This window comes from Coturnix japonica, chromosome Z (assembly GCF_001577835.2).
Source record: "Coturnix japonica isolate 7356 chromosome Z, Coturnix japonica 2.1, whole genome shotgun sequence".
NCBI classification, from domain to species: domain Eukaryota; kingdom Metazoa; phylum Chordata; class Aves; order Galliformes; family Phasianidae; genus Coturnix; species Coturnix japonica.
In genome coordinates this window covers 7,483,670-7,496,054 of record NC_029547.1, presented here as the reverse complement: position 1 = coordinate 7,496,054, position 12,385 = coordinate 7,483,670, and the positions used below count along the sequence as shown (strand labels likewise).

The 12,385-nt window shown below is 47.4% G+C and overlaps 2 long non-coding RNA genes across 3 annotated transcripts; one reads left to right on the top strand and one right to left on the bottom strand.

The window, feature by feature from the left end:
- Positions 1–10,391: 10,391 nt before the first annotated feature.
- Positions 10,392–11,024, bottom strand: LOC116652517. Of its 2 annotated transcripts, XR_004305619.1 has the most exons (3): positions 10,925–11,024; positions 10,626–10,806; positions 10,392–10,545 (listed from the first exon to the last, which is right to left on the bottom strand). It is a non-coding gene; the product is annotated as an uncharacterized LOC116652517 (long non-coding RNA). The 2 variants fall into 2 exon arrangements; XR_004305618.1 differs by having other exon boundaries at positions 10,626–10,995.
- Positions 11,025–11,057: 33 nt separating this feature from the next.
- LOC116652518 lies at positions 11,058–11,638 on the top strand. Its single transcript, XR_004305620.1, has 2 exons — positions 11,058–11,245; positions 11,366–11,638. It is a non-coding gene; the product is annotated as an uncharacterized LOC116652518 (long non-coding RNA).
- The last annotated feature ends 747 nt before the right edge of the window (positions 11,639–12,385 follow it).

The window sequence follows — 12,385 nt, the reverse complement described above, 5'->3', positions numbered from 1 at the left end:
CAAAGAAGCCCTAATGACACCTTGTCCGTGAACTTAATGTGTTTTAAACTATCTCCATGCCTGGCCACATACTTGGAATGTCCCCTAAGGACTGCTAAAAAGTCACAAGCAGGAAAAAAAAGGCAAAACCTTCAGCCGGGGTCCCTGGGCTCCCACCCCCGCGGAGGGGAGGGCTCGCCGGCACGCCGCTGCCTGCTGCCCGCCCGGCCAGCGTTCCTGGCAGCGCAGCACCGGGACACCCGAGCACCAGGCTGGGTTTGAACTTTTCACCATTCCCCCCCCTTCGCCCCCACCCCCTCCCTCGTCTTGAGGGGGAATTTTTTCTTTTCGGCTTGAAAAAGCCCTTCAGGAAATGATTTAGGAGCGGAGAGCATGGTCAGCTAATGGGCTGCAGCTGAGGCGACGCGGAGCTGCACTCATGTCCCCGAAACAGCTTCCTGCTTTCACGGGTGTGCGTCTGCAGGGGCTCTCCTTCTGCAGAGCCTGAAAACCTCCAGAAAATGGTCAAAAACCCCCAAATCCACCAAAAAGCATGTCTCCGTTTGCATAAGAAACAGGCTCAGTGCATCTCATGCCTTTCACTCTGGCATTCACCGCATATCCTTGTGTGTGTCACCTCGGCTTTGCTCCTTGTACTCTCAAGAGCACGCTGCTTCAAGGTAATGGCCAATAGCTGCTCAGGTTGGGTATTAGGAAAAATGTCTTTCAGAAAGAGTGGTGAGGCATTGGAACAGGCTGCCCAGGGAGCTAGTGGAGTCACTGTCCCTGTGGGTGTTTAAGGAACACAGAGATGTGGTACTGAGGGATGTGGTTAGTGGGAGTGGTGGGGGTGAGTTAATGCTTGGAGATGATGATCTTAGAGGTCTTTTCCCATCTTAACAATTCTGTTGTTCTAAGAGACAATACAATAACAGTCCAGTGATGACCGCTCAACAGCAGCATGGCTCCTGTATCCTGCAGAGCTCTGGGGTGGTCTCAGGAAGGCTTTTTTTGTTGGCTTTTCTTCAGAGGGTTGCCTGAAAAAGCAAGCCAAACTCCAATGATAATAGGACAACAGCAAAGTGCCTCCTTTCTGGGATGCTCAGGGACTTTCAGAGTTATCATCATTTTACTAAATATTTAGAGAGGTAAAGAGCATCCTGTGACAGGGCAGCATCCCAGCATCTCAGCTGTGGCTCAGGTGACAAGCAGAACGTAAGGAGAAGGTGGTGGTCAGGTCTGAGCTCCTGGTCAGGGCCCTTCTCCACCATGCTTCAGTAGATGGAGGCATCTGTGGAGTGAAGTAAACATCTCTCCTGGGTCTCTGCAGTGGTGTTTGGACTTCAACACACATTTAGACATTTAAATGCGAGTGAGAATGAATTGTGCCTCACAGGTTTATGCTAGATATCATTTCTCTAGATATTCCTTAACAAAGAAAAGCCTGCTGACAAAGTGAAGCAAAGTGTAGTGCCGGATCCACTATACAAACCCTGGCATTTCCTGCGTGGATCTTCCAAAGTCAGCCTTGGCTGGAGAAGATGCCTTGCATCTTGGCAGCCTCCATGGGAACACATGGCATCCACAGCCTCTCTGGGCAGCCTGTTCCAGCACCTCACCACTCTCATGGTAAAGAACTTCCCCCTGACACCCAACCTAAATCTTCCCTCCTTCAACTTAAAACCTTAAAACCTTCCCTCCTTCAACTTAAAACCCTTTGTCCTGCTATTATCCACCCTTTCAAAGAGCTGATTCCCCTCCTGTTTGTAGTGTCTCTTTAGCTACTGAAAGGCTGCAATTAGGTCTCCTCGTAGCCTTCTTTTCTCCAGGCTGAACAAACCCAGCTCCCTCAGCCTGTCTTTGCAGGGGAGGTGCTCCAGCCCCCTGATCATCTTTGTGGCCCTCCTCTGGACCCTCTCCAACAGCTCTGTCTTTCTTGTACTGGGAGCTCCATACCTGGACACAGTACTCCAGATGGGGACTCACAAGGGCAGAGTAGAGAGTGACAGTTACCTCCCTGTCCCTGCTGGCCACCCTTCGTCTGATGGAGCCCAGGATACCATTTGCCTTCCTAGCTTCAAGAGCATACTGCTGGCTCATGTTTTTCATCCACCAGGACCCCCAGGTCGTTCTCTGCAGGGCTGCTCTCAAGGACTGCTCCTTTCTGTTGGCATGGATATCTGGGGTTCCTTCGGCCCAAGCACAAAACCTTGCACTTTGCTGTATTGAACCTCATTAGATTCACCCAGGCCCACCTTTCAAGTCTGTTGAGGTCCCTCTGAATGGCATCTCTTCCTTCTACTGTGTCAACACAGAAAGGAAGTGACAAGCCTGTTCTCAAAGGCCAGAGCCACCACCGTGGACAATCGATGTCCTGGAAGCAAGTTGCCCGTGGAGTATGGTGCAGAATTACAGAGATGCTTAGAGCTCATTGCCAGCTCCCTAGGCTTTCCTTACTTGCAGACCCAGAACTCCAGACAAAGATTTTCACTTCCTTCACAGTCTTTCAGGTTCCCAATTAAAAGCTGCAAAAAACTCAAGATAAAAAAAAAAGAAAGCAACCAGGCAAGCCCCAGGGTAATTTTAACATCCACTAAATAAATTAATAAATAAAAATTGTAATAATCAAAAAGAATCTTGAAAATATTCATGAGCAAAACCTAAACTAATTCTTCTGCCCTTTAGAAAAGCCTTACAATTCATGGCAGCCCCCCTAGATTTTGGAGGAGGAAGCTCAGCCTGGATGCAGAGGGATGGGACAGCCACCCTGCTCCCTTACCAAGCTCAGCTCCTTGGATGGGCATTCAGAGAACTTCTCCCAGGCTGCAGGAGAGCCACGGGGAAGAAAATAAAAGCTTTTTAATTTTAAAACTATGCTTCTAATTTTATTATTTTTTTTTTCAAACTAAAAATATCTTCTGGTTTTAAAGTTTCCGAGCATGATGCCCTGAGTAAGCAAGAGTAACAGATGCTGCTGACTACAGATGTTTTGCTTTTCTTTCTTTTTTTCCTTTTTTTTTTTTCTTTTTCATTATTATTATTATTATTATTGTAATTAGTAATATTTTCCATATCAAAACTTAGAGATGGCTATTTGTGTCCCTGCGACTAGGTCAGGCCAGGACCAGAATGACCTGCTGCAGACATCACTTGGCCATGATGCACGGTGGATATATTTAGGCAAGACTTTGTCTCTCCTTTATTAACTTGTTGGTTGCCATGGACATTTAAAGTGCCCTTATGCTCATCTTTCAGTGTGGACATTTTGGGCAGCCAGTTCCCCACAGCCCTTCTGTAAACTGAGCTGTATCTATGGGCTGTAGGAAAGAAGGGGACAGACTCTTTAGTAGGGTCTGTTGTGATAGGACAAAGGGAAATGGTTCTAAACTAAAGGAGGGGAGATTTAGACTGAATGCATGGAAGATGTTTTCTGTGATCAGGATAGTGAGGTATTGGAACAGGTTGCCCAGAGAGGTGGTAGATGCCCCATCCCTGGAGGCACTCAAGGTCAGGCTGGAGGGGCTCTGAGGACCTGATGGAGCCGTGGGTGCCCCTGCTTATTGCAGGGGAGTTGGACCAGCTGACCTTTAAAAGTCCCTTCCAACTTAAACAATGCTATGATCATATAATTCCGTGATATTCTGCACTGTGCACTTGTGTGCTTAATGTGGCAGCGTTAATGAAGAGTCCCTCCCACTGCCCCATCAGCCTGCTGGAAGAACATTGAAAAGGTTTCCCTTCCTTTATCCTAATTAAAACTTTTGTGACCATAGACTGCTCCATGCAACACTGACTTGGTGAACTGTGGTGGTAGAAACTGCAAAATGAAAGGGAAGGAATGCTGGAAAAGAACAGAGAACAAATTCACCGGTGCCATTGTATTGATGGACTGGGCTGTGTACTGTGTGGGGTGCAGACTGTTCCTCTTCTTTTGGGAAGATAAAGGTAGAAATGTTCTGGTGGACACTGTCAGAGGGCTGGTTTTCAGGAGGGAGGCAGGTAGTGAGGCTATGGCTCTTCTGCATCTCCAATGGAAATGTCAGGCTTTGTCAACAGCAGAGTCCTATGTCAGAGGGGAGGTGGTCAGAAGAGGAGAAACACTTGTAAGAATCTGGGAAGACAAAGAAGGAAAGGGAATTGCTGGCAGAAATGGTAAGTGTCACAGTCTGTCAGAGCCCAGATGTCCCACAGTTCCAGTAATGATATGTGCCTAATGAATGCTAACGAACCAGCCCTAATTGCCTAGCTGACTCTTCCTCTCCTAGGTGTGACATGCATTACAAGACATCCACGTAGGGAACCCTGTATTGCTGGGACCAGAAAACAAATGCCAGGGATGTGTGGATAGGTGGACTGAAGGATAGCAATGCCAAAAATACAGAGAGGTGGATTGGGAAGGACTGGGCACAACCAGCATGGCAGCTGGGCATCAGGGAGATCTGCAGACCACTGGTGTGTTACCACTGCCACAAGCGCAGCAGGCTGTGGTTGCTCACACAGCCACAGCAGCACTGCACCACAGCTGCCCTAAAAGAGCCTTCCTCCAGCTACAGGACTGAGCAGACAAGAAGTGGGAAAAGGGGAATTTGTTGTTATCTGCGTAGCTTTAATTGGTCCTCTTTGTGCTGCATGGAATGAGGTACGGGGATCTATAAATAATAGTAAATCTGTGCTGTCATGTAGAAGTGGGAAGGGACAGAAATAAAGTGCTTAGGCAATAGCAAATCTGGTGCGCTTAATTTTGCTGCCTTACACGCAGCTTCTCTGCTATACATACCAGGTTTTGGTGTTGTTTATACATTTTTCTAGAACCTCCTAAAGAAAAATGAAGTTATATTAGGAGCATGGATGGTAGGAAGAGGGCAAAAATTCACTTTGCCTTTGGGCATGAGATACCAAACCCAGGCAGTGTTTGTGTCAGAGGAGAGTTGGAGCATCCATTCTACTTTGCTTTTCTAACAGGATGTGGAAGAGAGGAGAGGTGCCTTGGTGCACAGAGTCACTTAGAAGCAGGAACTGCTGCTTTCCTACCTGTGGCCAGAAAACGCTTGGCTTCTGCTGTATGGGTTCTTATTTACAGCACTTAACAGCGACCTGTGTTTTCAAACACCTCTCACTCCTTCATCACACAGTTCAGGGCTCAGTGCCCCAGGACAGCCTGCAGCACCCCCCGCTCCATGTGCCCTGGAGATCTGCAAGGACTGAAGGTGAGCTGTCTCCAGCTAGGACCGACAGTTCCCTCTGCTGGGAGGACAGCGAAGAAATGCCTTCGAGCTCATTCTCCTAGCCGATGAGGATGCACAAATCAGATGTGTCCTCCCCTGTAGTATCCTTCCCATTACCACCTCCAAAACCTCCTTCCCCAGGCACCACTGTCCCCTGCCTTTCTTCTTGCTGCCCCACAGGCTGTTCAAATGGAAGGACAATGAACACTTCTGGCCATTCAGTCACTCCATTTAGTGATGTTGCCTTTTCTTAAGCCCTCCTTCCCAGGTGTGTCACCTTGTTTTATTTTAGTGTCCAGGGTAAAGCCTTTAGCTTCCTGCTTGTGGAGGAAAGCTTGGCAATGTATTACTAAAATATTCAAGAGCAAACTTATCCCATTTTTGAGATGTTGCAATTCTTTTTTAAGCTGCAGAAATTGGGAGTTTTTAGTAGTTGAATGATATTAAGAACTGAACAGAATATCCAGCAACTCTTCTTCTAGATCTCTGGTTCTTAACGAGTAATTCTTCATTAGTCTGAGGCATGCAGTTGTGTTTCTCAGCATCAGATAAAATATCCCTTCCTGAGTCCTCTCAGCCCAAAATCTCATTAATTTTATCCAAGGTGTTAGGTGAGAATGTGCAGAATGTACTCTTTTCTTGACCCAAGGAATGAGGGACCAAATTACAAGCAGTGGGAGGAAGAAGAGGAATGTAGAATGTGCTGATGAAGGAGGATGAGGAAGTAAGGGTTGGTGAGGAAGCACAGGATTTATCTTCCAGGAGAGACGGCTGCTGAGTCGAGGAGTGTGTATTAAAACATTGTTAAAACACAGCTCAAGAAGCAGCAGAGTCATTAATATTTCACCAACCTAAAGCAAGACTAGTCCGGCTTTGCCCTTCCTGATTTGGGGTTCAGAAGCCCTGAGGCAGAGTTAGGTTATTGTTTCCATACTGTGACTTGACTCTGTTATGAAGGCTGCAAGGAACAGCACATTGTCTCCACAAGGCCTCGTGCAAGAGCAAGGCAACGCACCTGGGAAAAATCCCACACAGCTCTATCCAGTAGAGATGTGCCAAGAACATGCCTTCAACCTTGCAAAGTGGAGCTGCTGCAGACAGGTGTACAAAAAAAAACCACAAAAAACCCTTCATATTCCTGCTCATTAGCAGTCAAGGAAGCAAGCAGAAAGATGTGCTTCTGAGGGGAGAGCATGGCAAGTGATGGCTGTGCACATTCACTGGCTGAAGCCACATATCCCATTCTGCTTGCGGCCTCAGCCCCTTGCTCAGATAAGGCACAGAGCTGGAAACAGCACAGGGAGAGGTGACAGAACTGATCAGAGCTAGCGAACAACGCTGAACACCAAGTGACGAAATCAGTTAGGGTTCTGCAGCTGAGGAAAAAAGCTGAATGGAGACACTGGGGAAAGCCTGACAGGTTAAAGGAGGTAGCAAATGAAGTATTTCTCTCTGCTGTTTCTTACAGTGCAAGGGCAAAGAAGCACCCAGGGAATTCACCAGGTACAAAAGGGTGCTTTTTGTTTTCTCAATAAGTGTTCAAATTGCAGATCTTGATGCCAACAGATTTGATAGATACAAGAGTTTCGACTGCTTCCACAAGTGACTAAACAAATTAGAGGGAAAAAGAGAATCCCATCGAGAGCTATTAAGGGCAAAAACACCACCCGAGAGGCTTGGGAGCAGGGAGGGCATGGCCATATGCACCCTGTCTGTTGTGCTTCTCTCCAAAACTCTCACTGGTGACAGGTGACAGAAGGCAAATTTGGGAGGAAAAGCTGTTTCTGTCCCTTGCTGCCTGTCCTTGTGGGAAAAGCTCTGTGGACAGGGCTTGGGAAGAAGCAGGGGTAAGCACCACTCAGGCTCAAATCCAGGAAAACCTGAAGCAAGTGGCAGAAATCTGAGCTCAGCTCCATCCTGTCTACATTTCATCTTAGCTCTTTAACAAGTTTGTGCCATGGCTTTCAAACCTCTCTACAGCCAACAGAGACAGAAGCAATGTCAAAGGGCAGGTGATAAGGACAGCTGCACTGAGGCTCACAGAAGCCCCTGACAGCAGCCAGCAGTGTCCACCTCAGACAGATACAACAGCACAAATGCATAGCACTGCCTTCCCAGCACATCCTCTCAGCTGTGCTGGGACTTCCTCAGCAATGAGCAGTCCTTTCTTTGTGAACTCTGTCACTGATTTTATGGCTACAAAAGGCTGCAGTGCTGTTGGAGAGTGATGGGCAGTTGCCCAGCTGCCTGTTGAGTCCCTGCGTGCTGTGGATCTCTGATTTATTCCACCTGGGCGCAGAGCCAGAAACACTGTGCTGTCTCACCGCCTGTTGCTCCATATGAGCATCAGTTTGCAATGCCCAGGATGGTGGCACTGCCCTGACCAGTTGAGCTTACTGCTGCCTGTTGCTGAAGGCATGGATCAGAACCCAGGAATGCTCACACAGTGAGACCCGTGTCACAAGCATGAGGACAGGAAGGCAAAATCAGCTTTGATATCTGGACATGCTTTAGTAGGAGCTATTGGCAATAGGTGAACGGTTGGACTGGATGATATTTTAGGTCTTTTCCAACCTTGGTGATTCTGTGATTCTGTGCTGGAAAGTGGCAGATTAGAGCTCTGGTGTGCCAGGCAGGAACTGGACAGCTGCTGACCAGAAAAATGTCCCTGACTGTGAAGCATCATCACTTCTCAGCCTGGGGAGGACTAAGAGTGATGAAAGTCCATACCGAGTGCTTGTCTTGCCTATGATCACCAGCCTACCCAACAGTGTGTGTGCTAAATAGCTTGGCTTTGTCATTAGAGACAGCATTTCCATCCAGGTGTTTATTCAAAGCCTGTCCATCTTGGAAACAGAGAATGGCACAGAGGTCCTAGAGCCAAGGCAAACACTAAGTCCACATGGGCAGTGGAGGGAGTAAAGCCTTGCCATCTCAGGTCTGGTGCAGTTTGTTCTTCATACAAATCCTGCTGCCTCTGCCTGCAATGAGCAGACCAGCAAGGCAGGACTTCACAAGCTGAAGTCCGTCATTGCAGATGGACTTTAAACTCTATCAGCTGGATGAGAGCGAAAGGCAAAGGCTCCCACACAGGTGAAGATTCTCATTACCCTCCTCACTCTGGGATCCCCATAGTGGGCTGATACCACACCAGCACCAAAGAGCATATGGGTAGATCCAACAATCAATATCTCTAGCTAGAGGGAGAGTCAGACCTGTATATCCCCTGCCTGGCCCCATCCCTACAGTCTGATCCAATTGCTGTGGTTGGAGCCAGGAATGCAGAAAGTACCTAGGGTCCCCATGTTTGTACTGAGCCATCCCTTCCTTGTGAAAGGCGATTATTAGGTTGTTCTCAGCTGTGAAGACAGCCTCGCTTCTCTCCTCTCACTTTGCCTTTCCCATATTTCCAGGAGATAATGATCTCATCTCCTAACTGTTGAAGATCACTCCTTCCTCGCTCTTCCTCTCGCTGTCCCCGTCCTCTATTCATTATGGGATAGAAATGTTATCGACCAACAATCACTAGATGTCAAAACAACCTTATCGCAGAATCCAGCTGCCAACATGGCCTAAATGTGCTGAGGAAATGCCAGTAAATTACAGAAGAGAGAGAAAGTAAGCGAGAGAGGAAACATTAGGATGAGCAGTGAACTGCAATTAGCTGCTCCACATTCAGAAGAAGCAGGAAATGTATGAAGGAAAGCAGGGCTATGTAGTCATTGATCTCAGTAATTAAGGGAAACTGAGAAATTGATGATTTAATGGGGTTCAGCTGGAAGGAGTGTGTGTTTTGTGGGCCATGCTTGGGCACAGATGTCACTGCTGCAGGGCACAAGGTTTAGGGCTCATTCTGACTCGGTCACAGCATTAGAAGAAACCTCCAAGCCTTCCTGGGTGTTAGAACAGAACAGTCTTTAAGGTGCATTCCAACACAAGCCATTCTATGGTACTTTGATTTTATGATTCCCTCCAAAGCACTTTGGCTATACCTCTGGAAACAGCTTCTCCTTGCATGGCCATGTCTAGATCATGCCTTTACGTTCACATAGATATGTGTCCAGCCTTCTTTCCAAGCTGCATGAATGCCAGTATTTGGGCTTAGCAAAGCAACAAGGCAGATTTGTGTCAGACACCTCTAAGCTCATTTCTCAGGGCCACCTCCTCCCTGATCTTCTAATGCATGTTTCACCTTCTGTAAGTGGACCCATCCCCTGCTTTGCACTTTATCTACGCTTTCCATCTTGGACACTACTCTCACATGACCATTCTTCCCAAGTTTCCATCCTGAACACACCCTGCCCATGCTGTGAGAGAAGTTTCATAGAATGGAACAGAAAATAGAATGGAAAACAGGAGATGATGCTGTCAGATGCACTGTCATGACTTGTCTTCTCCATTGGAACAGTCAGAACTTGGCTCCTGTCCCATGGAAGATGGAAGAAGTTTTAAGGCTGTTTGCACCCTCAAGGAAGAGATGTATACTGATACACTTCCCAAGAACAACCTCAGGTACACAGCTTCATCACTGTGCTGTAGGCATCAGGCCCCTTTTTGGTAACCATATCCCTGAAGTCCTGCAAGTATGAGCACTGCATATTGCATTAGAAAGATGTACAGGTCAGATTATGCATCACCTCCTAGATTAAATAATCGCTTACAAAATTCACAGCCCCTTGGAGATGTCAGTGTCTACTAGCACAAGATCATTGCTTGTCACTGCAGCTCTGCTCAGCTCATGATCTGCGCAGCTAAGACAGGCTCCAGGAGGCACTGACCTATGTACCTCCATATGCTTTCTGCTTGCCAGCAGCTGCTACCACAGCCGGGAGCTACATGGCTCAGAGATGCTATGCCTGCAGCCCTCCTCCCAGGGCTTTTCATGGATGCAAAACACACTCGTGTCCATACACGATCCAGGTCAGGCTAGGATGGGTCAAGAATTTTCCCTAAACAGAGCACAGAATGAGCTCAGTATTATCCACGGGGTCAGTTCCACACTCTTTACAGTGAGACGTCACACTTTAAGAAATAGCAAATCACATCTATTTGGCCAGCAAATGCTCTGAAACTGAGAAAGATGCTCAGGGTGTGGAAAAAATGCTCACTCCTCTAGGAGATGATGACATTTCAGTCTTTCTAATTAAGTTTATATCCCAAGCCAGCATAACATGGAAGATATAAATCTCATTTTTCTCTCCTTTGTATTAAAGTGAACTTCATGTTTGTATAAGATAAAAAGCTTATAGCCCTGAGTACTTTGGTTTCATGCTGGTTCACCTGTGGCTGCTAGCTTCCCAAGTATGGTATGGTCATAGAGTGTTCACCTCCTGCTGGGGAACTGGAGAGACATCAAGGGTGAAGGTGAATCTTCACAACCCACCTGAAAGGCATTGCTTTCACAATGTTTCCAACCATCACCTGAGAGTAATGACTCGCCTGCATGTTGTGTTGCTCATCAGTGCTGGCAAATGCCGTCACCATCTGGACATCATTTGCTGCCATGCCGACCATCAGGGTCCTTCAGACCTGTGTGTTTTTTCCCCTTTCCTCCTGGGTACATGTGGAGCAGTAGACTTGTCCTTCTGTAGTTCTTATGCATCTATGGATGTAACAGCTACCGGTGAGCCTGACACATCTTTGCTACGAAGCTGCAAAGCCCAGTGAGGTAGGAGGTTAACCCTGTCTGTCAGCCAGGAGGAGAAGAAACATTCAACAACTTGAGTCTGGATAACTTCATCGTATCTTTCGCTGTATCCTAGAGCCCAGTGCCTGCGAGTCTGACTACACCCTGTCAGGGCACCTGATGTGAACGCTGCTTTGTGCTGTCACAGAGGGGCTCCTTGGCCACAACAGCTTTCAACAGCTCGGAAAATCCACTGCATCCCCAGGGTCACCAGTGTTGCCTTATTTCTACACTCCCTGAAAGCAATGATGTCAGGATCAGGGCATGTGGGAATCCACGTCCCCCTGCCTGCTGCTTCCTGCAGCAGCTCTCCTGCCCTGTGCAATTACCAAAGTGTCACTGCTCATTTGGACAGGTCTGCTTTGCCATGAACTTGCACAGTCCTCAAGGGACTCGAAAGTCAAGAGGATTTCAGAGGGAAAGTGGAAACTTCCACTTGTAATTTTCTCATTCTTCCCCATCCACTCTCTTGCAGTGATGGGAGGGTGGAAGGAGAAGGAACGCACGACATGGCTGAAATACATCAAACCCAGAAGCTTCATTAACCATGCTCCAGAGTTAGTATTCAGACCTTCCTGGTTCTCCAAGGCTGCTTTTAGTTGTCTGAAAGCTTTTAAGTGCAGAGCCACTGGATATGTTCCAAATTGTGTGACTGTGATGCTGTCCATGACCTCCTTCAGGCTCCCTGGACTGTTTGCCTCCAAGGTTCACCACCTGACCCATAAAATCAATACACTGTGATGATGTATTTAACAGAGCACTTATCTTGGTCCAGGGTTTCCAAGACATACATGACAACTGGTTATTTCTCGGAGAAGACAACTGGGAGACAAGACTGAAAAGGATGTAAACATTAACATGAGGGGAATAAGCTTTTGTTGAGTAGAAATAGTGTAGTCTGCCTTCTTGCTCCAGGAGCAATCACATACTACTGATGTGTATCCTGGAAGGTCCAGTGACCATGGATATTTTCATATGTTTCACAGTCATTCTGATGTCTGGGCAGTCAATTGTGAGTTGGGGACTCAAAATCCATCTCTCATCTGCTTCACTTGAATGCTATGTGGGTACACAAGGCATGATCTGCAGATGGTGTCCAAATCCATTTCTGTTCTTATGTCTGCCCTGCTTTGGGTAAACCATTCATTATTCTCCATCCTTCCTTCAAGGCTCTCTGAATTGATTGAGTAGAGTGCTTGTTTCACCAGTGGGAGTCTAGCACTCAAATCTCTGACTGCAGTGAATCACAGAATGTCTTACATTGGAAGGGACCTTAAAGCCCACCCAAACCCAACCTCTGCCATGGGCTGGTTGTCCCACAAGCTCAGGCTGCCCAAGGCCCCATCGAACCCAGCCTTGAGCACTTCCAGGGATGGGGCACCATAGCCCTCTGAGCAGCTGTGACAGCGCCTCACTGTCCTCTGGGTAAAAAGTTTTTTTTCTATTTTCTACCTGCAAACCTGATGGACAGTGGCTGAAGTGATTTTCCCAACCC